Source organism: Rana temporaria, chromosome 2 (genome assembly GCF_905171775.1).
Source record: "Rana temporaria chromosome 2, aRanTem1.1, whole genome shotgun sequence".
Classification (NCBI taxonomy): Eukaryota; Metazoa; Chordata; class Amphibia; order Anura; family Ranidae; genus Rana; species Rana temporaria.
Window position 1 is genome coordinate 24,759,190 of NC_053490.1, and position 19,452 is coordinate 24,778,641.

A 19,452-nucleotide genomic window follows, 5' to 3' on the forward strand; every position below is an offset into this window, starting at 1 on the left:
AATTTCAATGCGGCTGGGTGTTTTTTTGAGGCTCTGATAGGCTTAAAAAAAGGGTGGCCTCGGAGCACAGAGCATTGTGCGCCGAGGCCAGCCAGTTGTGTCAGTGCCTGACCTCACAAATGCGCTTCTGGAAGAATGGTCAAACATTTCCATAGACACACTCCTAAACCTTGTGGAAAGCCTTCCCAGAAGAGTTGAAGCTGTTATAGTTGCCAAAGTGTGGACCAACTCAATATTAAATCCTACGGATTAAGACTGGGATGCCGTTAAAGTTCATGTGTGTGTAAAGGCAGGCATCCCAATACTTTTGGTAATATAGTGGACAGGGAATTTCTATTGCGCATGCAATGACCAAACCCATGCCTAGTTCCTAAAAGTAAAATTACCATAGTTCTTTCTGCATAGAGCAATAAACACTGCCAACCAATCAGAAGTTAGCTTTGAGGAACTTCAACTAAGCCGAATATTTAAATTCTGTTAGATTGCTCTGTAATAGTGCCCTCTGAATAATTAAAGGCCGCCAAATACAGATCTATTTTTTTCAGCATTGTTTGTGATGCTGAGTGGACAATTACGAGGTGATGGAAGCACATTGTCGTTTTCTTTAATGCAGTAAACAGTAAAAGTATTCGTTACAATGAACAAAGTAGCCTTGCAAATGCAAGAGAATAAAACGTTTCACGCTCATGGTCAAGACCGTACCATAAAACTGATTTACAATTCAATTAAAACCAGCTTCACAATGTAAAAATAGATTGTAACTTAAACATCAGGCTTCAGTGAATTTGCAGTTTTTATGGTGCTTTATAGCTATGGAGGCGACCTGGTCATCAAACTGCATTTCCAGGAAGAAAGAAAACCAGGCAAGTCAATCTGTAATAAAGTCGGCATCCGAGAACTAGGTTGTCCTCTCATCTAGCGGTATTATGTTGATTTTACTCAGAGAAGATGTTCTGTACTTTACTGTGGCAAAGTGATTAGCGCCGAATCCAAGGCCAGTCTTGGGTGAAATGTAGCCTGTGCAAAGCTTAACCACTTCAGCCCCGGAAGGATTTACTCCCTTCCCGACCAGGTCATTTTTTGCAATTCGGAACTGCGTTGCTTCAACTGACAAGTGCGCGGTCGTGCGATGTTGTACCCAAACAAAATTGATGTCCTTTTTCCCCACAAATTTCTTTTGGTGGTATTTGATCACCCCTGCAGTTTTAACTTTTTGCGCTATAAACAAAAGAATACTGACAATTAACCACTTTTATACCGGGCCTATTTTGGCACTCCTCTCCTACATGCAAAATGGCACTCCTCTCCTACATGCAAAATGGCACTCCTCACCTACATGTTTTTTTAGCAGACACCCTAGGGAATAAAATGGCGGTCATTGCAACTTTTCATCTCGCACGGTATTTGAGCAATAATTTTTTAAACGCCTTTTTTTGGGGAAAAAACGGTTTCATGAATTAAAAAATAACAAAACAGTAACGTTAGCCCAATTTTTTTGTATAATGTGAAAGATGAAGTTACGCCGAGTAAATAGATACCTAACATGTCACGCTTTAAAATTGTGAACACTCAAGGAATGGCGCCAAACTTCAGTAATTAAAAATCTCCTTAGGCATCGCTTAATTTTTTTTTTACAGGTTACCAGTTTACAGTTACAGAGGAGGTCTAGTGCTAGAATTGTTGCTGGCGCTCTAACAAACGCGGCAATACCTCCCATATGTGGTTTGAACGCCGTACACATATGGGGGCGGGACTTACGTGTGTTCGCTTCTGAGCTCGGGCTACCGGGGATAGAGGCGTTTAAAAAAAATATATATATATTTTTTATTTTTTATTTTACTTAATTTATTTTATTTTTACACTTTTTTTACATATTTTTTATCACTTTTATTCCTATTACAAGGAATGTAAACATCCCTTGTAATAGGAATGGTTCGTGACAGGTCCTCTTTATGGAGAGATGCAGGGTCAATAAGACCCAACATCTCTCCTCCAGGCAGAAAAGCATGAGATCGTGATAAAAAATTCACGGATCTCATGCTTTCAGCCGCGATTGCGGCTTTGTTTACATTCTGGTACCCGGGCGTGACGTCATAACATCGCGCCCGGGCCGTTGACAATCATAGAGATGACTGGTAACCATCTGGTCACCAGTCATCTCTATGCCTCTCATCCGGCGCCGGCAGATCGTTTCTCCGGGTCTCCGATGGCACGGGAGAGCCCGGAGAAGCACCGGATGGCGGCGGGAGGGGGGACGTCCCCTCCCGCCGCCTATAAGAACGATCATTCGGCGGAACTGTAGCTATGATCGTTCATATGGTGCACAAAATTGCCAGCTGAACAGATGGATATCTGAATGATGCCTGTAGCTGCAGGCATCTTTCAGATATCCCCACTGAAAGTCCAGGACGTCATATGACGTCCTTGGGCGGGAAGTGGTTAAAAAAAAAAAAAACACAATTTTTTTTACATTTTGCTATAATAAATATCCCAATTAAAAAAAATATGAATTCTTCATCAGGCTGATATGTATTCTTCTACATATTTTTGGTAAAAAAATCGCAATAAGCGTATATTGGTTGATTTGCCCAAACGTTATAGCCAGGGTTGTCAACATTCAGTAAATTTACAAACCGTTTGTAAAATCTGTAATTTTTACATCTGTCCATAAATGTCCATTATGGACGTGTAGTCTGTATGTCCGTAATGGACATTTATGGACAGATGCAAAAATTACAGATTTTATAAACGGTTTGTAAATTTACTGACAGTTGGCAACCCTGGTTATAGCGTCTACAAAATAGGGGATGGATTGATAGCATTTTTTTTTTTTACTTGTAATGGTGGCGATCTGGAGCCTAAAGCCCTGTACACACGATCGGTTTGTCTGATGAAAACGGACAGATGGACCATTTTCATAGGATGAACCGATCGTGTGTGGGCCCCATCGGTTTTTTATCCATCGGTGAAAAAAAATAGAACATGTTTTAAATTTTTCTTATGGATAAAAAACCGATAGAAAAAAAAGATCGTCTGTGTGGGAGTCCATCAAAAATTCACGCTCAGAATCAAGTCGACGCATGCTCTGAAGCATTGAACTTAATTTTTCTCAGCACGTCGTAGTGTTTTACGTCACCGTGTTTGACACAATCGGATTTTTGACCGATGGTGTGTAGGCAAGACTGAAGTCGGACATCCGATGAAAAAATCCATCAGATTAGATTCCATCAGATATCTGATCGTGTGTACAGGGCTTGAGGCTCTAATTGGCTTAAAAAAGGGTGGGCTTAGAACGCAAAGCACTGTGCCCCGAGCGCACCCACTTGTGTGATATTAGCAAATTAATATTCACTATTATCTTCCTGCTTCTCCTTCCAGCCAATCAGGAAGCCGGTCTTAAGACACATTTGGTCAAGAGGAGAAGCGACCAGTGACGGCTGGTGTTTTTCTGTTTGGGGGGTTGGAAAACAACCGCCCCCCACAGCACCGCAAACCCCCTACCCCCCCTCGCTGTCTGCCGATCCACCGGCACTTACCCCATCTAGGCGGCAGGCACATCGGGCAGAAGTGGGGATCGGGACATTGGCAGACATCAGGCTGCAGCGATATTGGGCAGCGGCTCCTGTGTCTTCGCCTCCTCGCTTCCGCCGTGTGTCTTTCCCCTCCTCCTAGGCATCCAATAGGATCGCCTGTCCCTTCAGCCAATCGGGTGATGGGTATCAGACCCGCTTCCCGATTGGCCAGGAGGAGGATCAGTGTTGCAGCAGTAAACAATAGTTCGCTGCTACAACACAACTGGGTGGGCTTCAGACGCAATGCTCTGCGCCCTGAGCCCACTCAGCTGTGTGACAATAGTGAATTAATATCCGTTATTTGTCTTCCTGCTTCTCCCCCCGACCAATCAGAAACTGGGACTTAAGATCCAATTGATCGAGAGGAGAAGCGATTAGTGGTGGTTTCTTGTTTGGGGGAAGGCGGCAAACAACCACCCCCACACGGCACCTCAAACCCCCCCCCCTCACCTCCTCGCTGTCTGCCGGTGCACCGGGACTTACCGTATCTACTCCATCAGGCAGAGCCGGGGATCGGGCATCAGCCGACACATTGGGCTGCGATGGGTATCGAGGCATCGGCGGACATTAGGCTGCGGAGGGTATTGGGCAGCAGTTCTTTTGTCTTCTCCTCCTCCTCGCTTCCACTGTGCGTCTCTTCCCCTGCTCCTAGGCATCCAATAGGATCGCCTGTCCTTTCAGCCAATCGGGTGACGGGTATCAGACCGCTTCCTGATTGGTCGCTATTGTAACACACCTGGGTGGGCTCGGAGCGTACTCTCTGTGGCCTGAGCCCACCCTATTTTGAACCCTTTTAGAGCCTCTGGCTCTAATCAGGTGCTTCAAAACCACACCCCCGCCATAGGAATTCATGCGCCCATGTCCTGAAATGGTAGGGTGGCGGCAGTGGATAGGGGAGGTGGCGCCCTTGCGCCCACAATGGACAGGCCGCCCCTGAAAGCGACCGCATTGGCCAGGAGCGAAGCAGGGGGGGAAGGCCCTAGGAGGAGAAGTAGGGGAAGCTGCCCGTGACCTGGATGGAGTAAGTGCAGGGCTGGTGGGTAGACGGTAGTGGCGGTTCGTCCATAGGGGGCGCCGGAGCGCCGCCCCCTCTGGCTCTCGCACTGCCACTGAAATACATAGATTCATGCATTGCATGAATCTATGTATTTTCGCCACTGCCGCCGACTATTCAGATGGCCGGATGGTGAGCGCCGGCCACTTGAATAACGGCAGCTGGTTGGCTGTGTGGAAGTGCCTATCAGAGCCAGGCTGTAGTCGGCTTCCTGATGCTTATCCTCGGGACGTAACGGCGGTGCGTTCCTTGGATAAGACTGACAGGCGTCTCAGCCAATCAGGTTCACTGGTTCTGGTTACCGGTAACCTGATTGGCTGAAGCGTCATCGAGGGAAGGAGGATGGTTAACCCCAGAAAGGTAAGTGCCGGGAGGAGAGGGGCATTTTACAGGGCACAGCGGCGACAAGGGGCACAGTGGCGACAATGGGCACAGTGGCGACAATGGGCACAGTGGTGACAATTAAAGGGCACAGTGGCATCAATAGGCACAGTGGCGACAATTAAAGGGCACAGTGGCGACAATTGATGGGCACAGTGGCTGCGTTTGATGGCATGGCACAGTGGTGACAATTGATGGCACAGTGGCTGTGTTTTGATGGATGGCACGGTGGCTGCATTTGATGGCATGGCACAGGTGGTGACAATTGATGGCACAGTGGCTGTGTTAGATGGCATGGCACAGTGACTACGTTTGATGGCATGGCACAGTGGTGACAATTGATGCACAGTGGCTGTGTTTGATGGCATGGCACAGTGACTGCGTTTGATGGCATGGCACAGTGGTGCGAATTGATGGCACAGTGGCTGCGTTTGATGGCATGGCACAGTGGCTGCGTTTGATGGCATGGCACAGTGGTGCGAATTGATGGCACAGTGGCTGCGTTTCATGGCATGGCACAGTGGTGCGAATTGATGGCACAGTGGCTGCGTTTGATGGCATGGCACAGTGGCTGCATTTGATGGCATGGCACAGTGGTGCGAATTGATGGCACAGTGGCTGCGTTTTCATGGCATGGCACAGTGGTGACAATTGATGGCACAGTGGCTGCATTTGATGGGCACAGTGAGGCTGCAACTTTTATTTTTATTTTTTTAGTTTGCGCCCCCCCCCAAATTTTTGAGCACCAGCCGCCACTGGTAGACGGGCAAGCAACGGTAGGGGGTTTGCTTACTGATCGACCGAGCGCCGGGGGGGGGGGGGGTTTGACCGTCTGTCTGAACGCGCCAGCACCAGCTACCACTGCTCTATGCAGCTGTCGAGCAACGCAGTGCAGTGCAAGTGTTAAGCTTTTTTTTTAAACTGCCGTGCTATTTAAGGGGCTTTAAGATGATCACTGTCACATACCTGGGAACATTATAAAGACTTTAGTTCATCTTCCATCCTCCCCCAACAATGGAAAAAAAATTCTATTATTTCTTAGCGCCTTTGTTGTCGTTAGATGTCTTTTACGTGCCATTGTTGACTATGTAAAAATTCATGTCGTGCATCCGGACTGCAGTTTAATAGCCACAGGGAGTGCGCAGAACAGATCGCAGATATAAAACTAGCGGGATGAATTTCCTCGTCGCTCTGTTGAGGCATCTGCTCTGGGTAGCGACTTCCAGTCTAGAGACACTTCCAAGTCACAGTGATTTATCATTACTGTCATATGTTTAAGTGTTCCTACATATCCTTCATCGGGACAATGGGACATAAAAGAGGATTTGATTGTTGTAATGTTATAAACGTATAACGATCAGGCACTAAATAAAAGGTTTGTCTGTTATTAATTTCTTTTTTATCACACAGGCAATAAACATGAGGAATAAAACATCATTTGCTGATCAGGACAACTTTGTGAAGAGTTTGTGTCACTATTAGAAAATAAACTGACTTCCAAACAGCTAAACTTACAATTACCCACCTCAGCTCCGGAAGGTTTTACCCCCCCCCCCCCCCCCTTACTGACCAGGCCTTTTTTTTGCGATACGGCACTGCGTTACTTTAACTGACAATTGCGCAGTCGCCCGACGTTGTACCCAAATCAAATTTATGGGGTTTTTTTCCCCACAAATAGATCTTTCTTTTGGTGGTATTTGATCACCTCTGCGGTTTTAATTTTTTGCGCTATAAACAAAAAAATACTGACCATAATGAAAAAAACTAAACTACAGTGGAACCTTGGTTTAAGAGTAACTTGGTTTGAGAGCGTTTTGATTTGCGAGCAACTTTTCATTTTTAATTCTGACTCGGTTTGCGAGTGTTGACTCGCAAGACGAGCAGAATTCAAGCTAAATAGGCCTGCAGTACCTCATTTGGCCTGAGGTACGGGGGCACAGAAGCTGAGCAGAGCCGAAAATAGGCCTGCAGTACCTCATTTGGCCTGAGGTACAGGGGGGGCAGAAGCTGAACAGAGCCGGAAATAGGCCTGTAGTACCTCATTTGGCCTGAGGTACGAGAGCGCAGAAGCTGAGCAGAGCCGAAAATAGGCCTGCAGTACCTCATTTGGCCTGAGGTACGAGAGCGCAGAAGCTGAGCAGAGCCGAAAATAGGCCTGCAGTACCTTATTTGGCCTGAGGTACGGGGGCACAGAAGCTGAGCAGAGCCGAAAATAGGCCTGCAGTACCTCATTTGGCCTGAGGTACAGGGGGGCAGAAGCCGAGCAGAGACGAAAATGAGCCTGCAGTACCTCATTTGGCGGAGGTACGAGGGCGCAGGAGCCAAGAAAAGCCGAACATTGGCCTGCAGTACCTCATTTGCCCTTAGGTACGGGGCGCAGAAGCTGAGCAGAGCCGAAAATAGGCCTGCAGTACCTTATTTGGCCTGAGGTACGAGAGCGCAGAAGCTGAGCAGAGCCCGAAAATAGGCCTGCAGTACCTCATTTGGCTGAGATACAGGGGGGGGGCAGAGCCGAGCAGAGCCGAAAATATGCCTGCAGTACCTCATTTGGCCTGAGGTACAGAGAGCGCAGAAGCTGAGCAGAGCCGAAAATAGGCCTGCAGTACCTCATTTGGCCTGAGATACAGGGGGGGCAGAAGCCGAGCAGAGCCGAAAATATGCCTGCAGTACCTCATTTGGCCTGAGGTACGAGAGCGCAGAAGCTGAGCAGAGCCAAAAAATAGGCCTGCAGTACCTCATTTGGCCTGAGGTACGGGGGCGCAGAAGCTGAGCAGAGCCGAAAATGAGCCTGCAGTACCTCATTTGGCCTGAGGGACAGGGGCGCAGATGCCAAGAAAAGCCGAACATTGGCCTGCAGTACCTCATTCGGCATGTGGTCCGGGGGGTGCAAGAAACGAGCCGAAGTGTCCTCTGGCCTTTTTGGCCGTTTTCTGTGCTCTCTCCATTTGGTATTGCATCCCATTGAAGTCAATGCAGAACAAATTATTTTCGTTTCCATTGACTTCAATGGGAAACCTCGCTTTGATATGCGAGTACTTTGGATTACGAGCATTCTCCTAGAACGGAATATGCTCATAATCTGAGGTTCAACTGTATATTTTTTACTTTTTGCTATAAAACACATCCAATAAAAAAATGTAAAAAAAAGAATTTCTTCGTCAAGTTATGCCAATATGTATAGTCTGCTACATATTTTTGGTAAAAAAAAAATCCCAATAAGCGCATATTAATTGGTTTGTGCAAAAGTTATAGCGTCTACAAACTATGGGATAGTTTTATGGAGTTTTTTTTTTAGTTATTAGTAATGGTAGCAATCAGCATTGTTTTGCGGTACTGCAATTGCGGTGGACATGTCAGACACCTAACTGACATTTTTGACACTTTTTGGGGACCAGTGACATTTTTACCACACCTCCCAACTTTTTGAGATGGGAATGAGGGACACCTATCAGCAAAAGTATGCAGGCATAGAATTGTACAAAAAAACAAGATTAGTTAAACCCACAAGTGCTTTTTTTTCCCCACTACTATTCCTTTATATTGACTTTTGGAATTTACAAATGCAGCAATTTGAAAATCAGATGAAAGGTTTAGCGTTGGAAAACACTTTTTGATAGATAAAAAGTGCATTTTATATACCAGTGGTTGACACAGAATATTGTTTATTGATACAATCCCAAAAACATGGGTAATGAACCAATATTACAGTACATATAAAAAATACATTTAAAAAACACATAAATTGTCACAGACCATTCCTGTGATACTAAAACAATGAGAATAAATCCACTAAAACCAATACAAGTCCACTAGGGACAGCAACGTAGGTTGATGACCAGCGTAATTGTTAGTAGACGTAATTTTGCATAAGCTCTACATGTTTCGCAGTTGAGTGCTTCTTCAGGAGCTATAGATATTCCAAGTGTATAATGCAGCAATCAAAGAGCTGATCAGATTAGTAGGCAAGTATAATAATGCAGGTCTGACCTGCATGCGTGAAAGTGAGGGAGAAGTCCCATAAGAGCAGGGAAGAAAAAATCCCCGCAAACAGAGATCAGGGAGTCAGAAAAGCTGCAGTAAGCTGGATGGGTATCAAATACCGGCCGTCATGTTGCAACAGGCTTGTGGCGTTAGGGAGATAGCCTCCCTAACGCCACAAGCCTGTTGCAACATGACGGACATTTCCTTAGCATCTGGATACACTACAACAAACTCTTTTCACCATCACAGTTTGATATTGTCGCTTGGGCGATGCAACTCAATAACTATGAAGGTTTTATACACTATGTTTTACACGTAGCTACCTATTCAAACAAAGGGAATGACTTGCACATACAGTGTGTGTTTTTTGAATGTGAGTTTAATTTTGCATTTAGGTATCTTTTTGTACACATGTGAAGACACTTTCCGATCGGCTTTGGGAGTTCCCTTCACTAATTAGGTCTCACTTGCGGATGGTCAATGTCAATCACATGTCTTGGGTTAGAATCATATATATTTGAAGTGTGTTCTTTTTTATGCTAGCCATGATTAAGCACTGATTTGGAGTGTGAAACGCGTAGGCTGTTATTCCCATTCTCTGCTTGTTTTGTTGTTCATTTTTTCATTTTTTTATATTAAAGACAACCTTATGTTTCCTGATACCGAGATGCAATCGGATGTTCCCTGGATCAACTTTACCTATAAATGTGAGTACCCAGTTATATTATGTACATTTAGGAAAGAATCCAGGCCTTTCTTAAAGCAATCTACTGAGCTGGCCAGAACCACCTCTGGAGGGAGTCTATTCCAAATTTTCACAGCTCTTAGTGTGAAGAATATACTAATAAAGAAAAATTATTCAGCGCTGGAATGTAAATATAAACTAAAAAATGCGAGCCAGCACTAAGGTAAATTCAAATAAAACACCTCACATTGACATAAAATAATAATAGTGCAGCGCAAAACAAACAATTTTAAACTATACATACAGAAAGTTAAAACATATGATATATGATATATAATTAAAAATTATATAATAGAGTCCATATAAAGTGCTCAAGTGCAAAAAGATGATCCAAATCGGAATATAATAGTGCAAAAATCCAAAGGGTGATATCCAAAAGGAACCTCCACCAAATAGCAGGAATGGCCTCTCACCTTACAACTTCGACCTGCAATAGGTCACAAAGCATAATCAGAGAACCACCTGTTCTCAGAGGACAGCAAGCAATGCAGCAGTAGAACCACGATATCAGTCAGACTCAGGATCAGGACATGGCAATCAGGGCATAAAAAACAAAGGAGAGGAAATCTAGTGCTCTCTGAAGCCAAAATACATTTATTTAAGAATAAAAAACGAATACACTCACTGTATAAGCACTCTCAAACGAGTGCAGCGAAACAGCATAAAACATCCATAAGAGCATGGGTTTCAGTCTAGGTCGGCGATCGCGGGTGACGTCACATGTGGCCCCTTCCCCTCGTACGACGTTACGTCCCTATGAGCGGGACTTCATCAGCGTGGGGTGAAAAAAGCAGCATGCAAACGTCCCGCTGTCTAGGTATAAGAAGCCTGTGGCTGCCATGACACACCCACTAGTAATCAAGCCCTCCCATCAATCCTAATTAGACAACAAAGACTGTCAGCAAAGGAAGGCACAAACTGCACCATGATGGAAAAAAGTGACAGATTCACTTGCAGGAATTATCTAATCGATTTGTGTCCAAAGGTTACTCTCGCCCCTTGATTATGCAAGAAATGGAAAAAGTTAGGCTGTTAGAGAGGAGTGTTATTGTAGCTGACAAACCACCCATTACTGATAAGGAGCCATCTAACTTCAAAATGGTGCTTGACTATAACATTCAGTATAAGAAATTTGAAAAAATAGTGGCCAAACACTGGCCCATCTTGAAGGGTGATGTTGTTTTGGGTCCGGCCCTTCCGGATCGGCCACAATTCATCTATAGAAAAGCCCCCTCTCTGAGGGATAGTCTAGCCCCTGGTGTAATTGACCCGCCAGTTGTTGCACAGCCAAAACTTTTTGACTTCCTATCTGGATTTTATGCTTGCGGTCGCTGTGCGACCTGCAAGCATGTCAAACAGCATATTAAGAAACGGAAGTCTTTCTGTTCCAATGTGACCCAGTTAGAGTATCCCATCAAGCAATTAATTACGTGCGATACTATCGGCGTAGTTTATATGCTTGAGTGTGAGTGCGACTTGCAGTATGTGGGTCGCACGTCACGGGCATTGCATGTGAGAGTGGGGGAACATATCAGCAATATCAAAGGGGGTATTTGGAGTCACAGTGTATCTAAACACTTTAGGCAGTGTCACCAGAGGAATCCCAAAGGGTTAAAATTCTGGGGCATTGAAAAAGTTACAAAACATTGGCGAGGGGGACATTACATCCGCCAATTGAGTCGGCGTGAGTCTTATTGGATATATGAGACTAAAGTATCCTCGCCAGCTGGTTTAAATGTAGAGTTTGACCTTAATTGTTTCATTTCCAATAGATAATCCCCCCTTTCTTATGTATCTGTATATTTTTAAATATTTTTAATTATATTTTGTATATATTATATTTTATATATATATATATTTTAATATTATTAATATTTTTATTTTTAATATTCTTAACATTTATGTCCAGTATCTATCTGTTACACGTAGTGTTCCTTTTCGAGACCTTAATGGGTTAATATATAAGGATTTACATATGTGTTTTTGATATATTTTATGTAATTTGGGGTGTGCGATCGTGGCTGACGTCATTTATATTTTTTATGTAAGATTTATTTTTAAAGGGGTCTTTTTTGCCTTTGAGGATTTCTATCCTTATTGCATATATATAACTTTTGGTATTTAGGAGTCTGCCCTTTGATAGTATTCCGATCGAATGTGTTTCCTTTTTCCCATTATGATCGAATCTGTCACTTTTTTCCATCATGGTGCAGTTTGTGCCTTCCTTTGCTGACAGTCTTTGTTGTCTAATTAGGATTGATGGGAGGGCTTGATTACTAGTGGGTGTGTCATGGCAGCCACAGGCTTCTTATACCTAGACAGCGGGACGTTTGCATGCTGCTTTTTTCACCCCACGCTGATGAAGTCCCGCTCATAGGGACGTAACGTCGTACGAGGGGAAGGGGCCACATGTGACGTCACCCGCGATCGCCGACCTAGACTGAAACCCATGCTCTTATGGATGTTTTATGCTGTTTCGCTGCACTCGTTTGAGAGTGCTTATACAGTGAGTGTATTCGTTTTTTATTCTTAAATAAATGTATTTTGGCTTCAGAGAGCACTAGATTTCCTCTCCTTTGTTTTTTATGCCCTGATTGCCATGTCCTGATCCTGAGTCTGACTGATATCGTGGTTCTACTGCTGCATTGCTTGCTGTCCTCTGAGAACAGGTGGTTCTCTGATTATGCTTTGTGACCTATTGCAGGTCGAAGTTGTAAGGTGAGAGGCCATTCCTGCTATTTGGTGGAGGTTCCTTTTGGATATCACCCTTTGGATTTTTGCACTATTATATTCCGATTTGGATCATCTTTTTGCACTTGAGCACTTTATATGGACTCTATTATATAATTTTTAATTATATATCATATATCATATGTTTTAACTTTCTGTATGTATAGTTTAAAATTGTTTGTTTTGCGCTGCACTATTATTATTTTATCTTACTGTGAAGAAACCTTTCCGTATTCTGAGGTGAAATCTCTTTTCCTCTAGGCGTAAAGAGTGCCCCCTTGTCCTCAGTGTTGACCGTAAAGTTAACAAAGCAAGGTCACTTATGGGCACTGATTAGGTGCCACTGATAAGGAGGTACGAATATGCCACACTTATGGGCAGTGATAGGTGGCACTGATGAGTACTGATAGGCGGCACTGGGTGGCACTGATGGGTGGTACTGGTAGGCACTGATAGGCAGCAATGGTGGGCACATATAGGTAGCACGAATAGGTGGCACTGATGGGCATTGATGGGAGGCATTGATGGGCAGCAGTGATGGGCATTGATAGGCAGCAGTGATGGGCATCGCTAATAGCCACTGTTTGCCACTTGCCATCTGCCCACCGTCAAATTCCGGCCAGGCAGTGAGGCTCACGTGAGGTTCCAACATGTCGGACTTCTAAAATTTGTTTGCCGCACGAAAATCGGCTCTTGCTGCAGCCCACTAACGGTGCAAAATTCGTACGAAAATTCTTTGATACGATTTTCGAAAGAAAATTCTTTCGAAATTCGAACTGTGTGTGGCGGCCGCCTTTAGTGTGAACCGTCTCTGATTGGAAAGCTGTTTTATTTTTGCAATTTGCAGAAATGGCCCAATGCAGTTAGAGGGTTAAAGCTGAACTTCAGGGGGTAATAATAATGACAAATAAAAAAAAAACATTCTGGATAATTGGTTGGTTACACAATCAGGCAGCAGGCAGTTTGGATACACAAAGGGCTAGATTCAGATAGGTTGGCGGATCTTTAGATCCGCGTAACCTATCTGATTTACGTTACGCCGCCGCAATTTTTTGAGGCAAGTACTGTATTCAGAAAGCACTTACCTCAAAACTTGCGGCGGCGTATCGTAACTCCCCCAGCGGAATTCAAATTCTGCGGCTAGGGGGAGTGTAGTATTTAAATCTTGCGCGTCCCCGCGCCGATTTAAATGCGCGTGCATTGCTCCCAATGACGTCGCTAGGACGTCATTGGTTTCGGCGTGAGCGTAAATTACGTCCATCCGTATCAGCGAACGACTTACGCAAACGACGTAAAAATTCAAAGCTCGGCGCGGGAAAGACGGCCATACTTAACATAGGATACGCCTCACATAGCAGGGGTAAGTATACACCGGAAAAAGCCGAACGCAAGCGACGTAAAAAAAAAAGCGACGGGCGGGCGTTCTTTCTGAATCGGCGTAAATGCTCATTTGCATATTCCACGCGTAAAAGACACGGAAGTGCCACCTAGCAGCCGGCCTGGAATTGCAGCCTAAGATCCGACGGTGTAACACAGTTACACCTGTCGGATCTTATGGCCTGTACACACGATCCGAATATCGGACGAAAACGATCGTCCGATGAAGAATCGTACGATTTTCGGATCGTGTGTACACTACTTTCGAGAGCCGATCACGACCGTTCATCCGATATTTTTCGATCGGACATGCACGAAAATTTTCCTCGTACGATGTAAGATCGTACGATTTTCGTTTAGTCAGTACAGTTGTCGTCCGACAATACAATACAAATACATTACAACACATGACATCACTTCCGATAATTTTTTTCGGTCGTACGAGAATTTTCGTGACTTTAATAACCTATTTCATTTTACTTGCGACTATTAAGCGAAAAAAGTCGTACGATCCATCGTACGATATTCGGATCGTGTGTACGGGCCATTAGGCATATCTATGCGTAACCTGATTCTATGAATCAGTCGCATAGATACAACCGGCCGGTCTTAGAGATACGACGGCGTATCAGGAGATACGCCGTCGTATCTCCTATCTGAATCCGGGCCAAAGTGTGGTGGTCGGTCGTCTAAGTTTCTCAGTTGTCTATAGCAGATCACAGATTCTCTGTTGCACGCAGTTGCTCTCTTTCTCAGTATAAGATCAGCAGAGGATGTTTTCCTTCTCCGTCTTGTTAGTTGCACATCCACCTGTCATAATATTTCACAAGTTAAATTGCTAATTGTCAAAAACATTTGCACATCATTGAAAAAAATAAATAAAAGAAAGTATCCCACCAACTTCTGCAGAGTGCATTTATTGTGCCACTTGGTGCTGTCACACATCCTAAAGTTAATTAGTTGTTAATTAAACTTTATTGTAAAGATTAAATACCCATATGACTGTTCAAATTAACAAATGTCAACCACAGATGTTTTCACTAAGCTGAAGAAACATTTATTTATTTTTTTATCTGATGAGCTTGTCAGTTGATTGGATCTGCAGCTAATTTGTTGGGAGGATTGTCACTGGCAATATCAATTCCTTTATAGGCAACATATATTTTATATATATATACAGAGCATCCGAAAAGTATTCTCAGCGCTTCACTTTTTCCACATTTTATTATGTTACAGACTTATTCCAAAAGGGATTAAATTCATTATTTTCCTCAAAATTCTACAAACAATACCCCCTAATGACAACGTGAAAAAAATTTGTTTGAAATCTTTGCAAATTACCGTATTTATTGGCGTATACCGCGCACTTTTTTCCCCTGAAAATAGGGGGAAAATCACGGGTGCGCGCTATACGCTATATAGCATACCTCGGAGGGGAAGAGCGCCCGCCGGAAATCACCGAGCCGTCATCTCCTCTTAGCTGTCACGTCACACACGCACAGTCCCGCCTCCGCCACCAGCATTGGACCAGTGTTCTGTCTGTCACAGGAGATGGTCCAATGCCGATGGCGGAGGCGGGACTGTGCGTGTGTGACGTGACAGCCGAGTGAGAGCCGAGTGGAGATGACGGCTCAGTGATTTCCAAGGGTGATTTCCAGCGGGAACTCGTCCCCCTCCTTCCCCTCCGAGGTATGCCATAGATACGTGCTACAGTCTCGGCCAGCGCTGCCGCGCTGCCCGCGTTTAAGGGTTTCCTCACCCTCACCTTCACCACAGACTGCTGAACATTTGGGTATAGAAGCCCCAAGCCGCTCTACAGTCCCGGTCAGCGTTGCCTGCGTCTGAGAGTTCCAGCTCCCTCCCTTGCACCATCAAGTGCTGACAGCTAGAAGCCCTAAGGTACTGTGTATCTCCTTGAACATAGGAGCTGCTCTCTGAGTTGCTTGATGTACATTGCTGCTTATCTTATTTTTAATTTTAACTGCATTTACTATTTGGACTAAAAAAAATAGTTTTTCCAGAAAATTCCCTCTTAAAATTGGGGTGCGCGTTATACGCCGATAAATACGGTAATTACACATAAAAAACGCTCTAGGAAGAGTCCTGGTGGTTCCAAACATCTTCCATTTGCAGATGATGGAGGCCACTGTGCTCATTGGGACCTTCAATGCTGCAGAAATGTTTCTGTACCCTTCCCCAGATCTGTGTCTCTATACCAGGGGTCTCCAAACTGTGGCCCGAGGGTCAGATGTGGCCCTTTGCTAGCCTTTATCCGGCCCTTGGGGATTTATTCCTCCCACTGATATGAGGCACTATACTTCCCACTGACAACAACAAGGGGGCACAATTTCTTTCACTGATACTAGCGATGGGATACAATTACTCCTACTAATAGGGGCACTACTCCTTGTCCTACTGAGTTCCCTAGACACAGATCGCTATTGGCACCGTTATGTTGAATCTTCTATCTATATCAAACTGTTGTCGCAACGAAACGAAAATAAAGCATTTTTTTTAGGGCTGTGGAAATTCAAGATTAATTCCTCGATTAATCGTTTATTCTTTTGATTGATCAAAATTTTTTTGATCGGTACTAGTGGTGCCATGGATCGTAAATGATCCGTGATCCAAACTGGTCACCATATGTGGATCGGCACACCACGTGATCCGCGGAGCTTCACTGGCTTACCATAGCCACAGCTTCGGCCTAGCTCCCAGAGCGGCGGCCATCTTGGTCCACCTGGCGGCTGCCTAGGTGAGCCTAGAGCGGCGCGCTGACGTCATCACCCAGCCTCAACTGCTCGTGTTCAGCTGGCTCCTCTGGTAAGACTAAGCAAGCACTAATCTTTCTATCCTCAATGGCTTTGGCTCAGAGGCACAATCATGGTATAACAAAAAAACTTCCTTTCCCAAAATGTTACCACAAGGTGCACAATTATATGAAATGTGTTTGTATGCTGTAATATTCACCGAAAACACCTGATCTCCATCATTTGGCCATGTTGTGTGTAACATTTGTTTGAATCCTTCGTTTTTCTTGAAGTAATACTGCGATTTGAAAATATTGCAATGTGCTCATGGGACTCTTAATGACAGGCCCTCTTTAAAATGCAGGTGTGCTTTAACAGTCACGTCTACCTGTTTCTATGACAACAGAATATATCTTCGAGGAGCTCAATATAGAGCAAGTTCTTACAGTACATCAGACTAGTTAAAATATCAAACTGCAGTAATAAGGAGCATTTCCATGAGACGCGCATCAATGTAATTATTTCCTAAAGGTGAGAGCAGCAGCCATTCTTTTTCTTGCTGTCACATTGCTGGCACAGTCTATGAGCTCCCCTAGCATAGAAATTGATGTATTTCAGGAAGATGTATGAGGCAACCGCTTAATATAGCCCAGCCTAACATTTTCCAATTGCTCAAAAACAGGTGTCAGAGGATGGGCTGTTAAATAAATCCCATCTATTATCAATGCGGACACCGCTAGTGGACTCTCTGGAGACCTAGAAACAGCATCTTTAAAATAATTGTTGATAAATTTCATTTATTTAAAGGGACACGATCACAAAAAATGAAAAAAAAAAAAAAGAAATAAAAAAACTCACATGAACCAGACCCAAAATCATTTTATAATATCTGTGCAGCATTTTTTTATATACAAATCTGTGCAAAGACATTTATTTAACATATAAATCTAAACCTGCTCACATATTTTACCCTTTATTTGTGAAACTCCAACATATTTCTGTGCTGGACAACAGTGGCGATGCGTCCATTAAGGGCGCACGGGTGCCGCCCCCTCTCCCCTGCCACCTGTCTATCACCATAGATGGATTCATGCATTGCATGAATCTATCTATGGTCGCCGCTGCCACCCCTATTCAGGCGTCCGGCCCTTTGTCAGGCGCTGGGCATCTGAATTACAGCAGCTTTTTTTTTTTTTTTTTTTAAGCACCCGATTAGAGCCATAAAATGAAGAACATCAGGCGTCATGCTGGGCATTCGCTTTTCACTCAGCTGTGTGTTAGGAAAGCGAATAAACACTGACCCGCCTCTTAGCCAATCAGGTAGCCGGTTCTGTTACCTGTCACCTGATTGGCTGAAACGACAGGCACTGTGATTGGACACTGTCTATCAGGCATCCAATCATAGGACAGGGCAGAAAAAGATGTCGAGGACACCGGACATCGCCGCCTGCCGCTGTCACCCACTGCACCCGAGACATGGAGGACACCGGACATCGCCGCCTGCTGCGTCACCTGCTGCCCACCCAAGACAAGGTAAGTGCCGGGCAGACGGCAGGCGGGGGGCATAGTGGAAGCATTTGGGGCACAATGGCAGCATTTGGGGCACAGTGGCAGCGATTAATGGGCACAGTGGCAGCATTTGGGGCACAGTGGCAGCGATTAATGGGCACAGTGCCAGCATTTAGGGCACAGTGGCAGAGTTTAATGGCCACAGTGACAGCATTTGGGTCACAGTGGCAGCATTTGGGCCATGACTAAGCACTAGTCCAAGAGTGCGAAACGCGTCGGCTGTCCTGTCTGTTGATTGCGGTGACTGTACATGTTCAGTTGAAAATAAAGACAACTTTTTTTAAGTCATTTCGGAGTGCGGCTGTCCATCTTCCTTCCTTCAATTTCATTTGCTACGTGCATTGCCGGCACCTGGGTAATCCGACCGTTCTTGATTGTCCACAAGCCTCACCTGGAGCGGTGGAAATTCTTTCCAGTGGCAGCATTTGGGCCACCGTGGCAGCGATTAATGGGCATAGTGGCAGCATTTAATGGGCACAGTGGCAGCATTTAATGGGCACAGTGGCAGCATTTGGGGCACAGTGGCTGCATCTGATGGCACAGTGGCAGCTTTTGATGGTACAGTGGCTGCGTTTGATGGGCACAGTGAGGCTGCAATTGATGTTTTTTTTTTCAGAATCTTTCAGTTTGTTTGCTCCCCTCCAAAAAATTTTAGCACCAGCCGTCACTGCTGGACAATAAATTATTTGGATTGTAGAATCAACTGTAGATTTGCTAACAAGAAGGTTAAGCAGTGATTTTGGCTAAACTGATTTAAACTCCTAATCCCTTATTTTACCATTGCCATACCATTGCACTCCCTGCTGGAAGAAAAATCGACTTTTTTAATTAAAGAATTTGTGTGTTTTTGGGGGGGTTAGTTTAGCTTACTTCATATTTGTGTTGTCACACTCACCTGTTTCACATTCCTGCGCCAGGTCTTCCCCTCTGTGTGCAAGCTCTGGCTTCAAGGTCCCTTTTTGGCTAGCTGGCATGCCGCTCAGCATTTAAGAAAGCAGCCACATGCTAGCAGACAGACCCTCATTGGCTCTGTGCTACACCCCCATGTTTTCCAGTGCTTTTTGATCATCCAGTGATCTGGGGGCCTGTATTCTGCTCTAGTTATCTCAAACATGGACCCTGTAACCTGCTTCAGTGCCCTGAACACTGCAGCCCATTTCCTTCGCCAGTGATGCCAAACACTCCAACCTGGATCCTGCTCCAGTTAACCTGAACAGTCCGACCTGTGTCATGCTCCAGTGACTCAGAGCACTACAGTCTGTGTCCTACTCCAGTGATCCCAAACACCCCAAC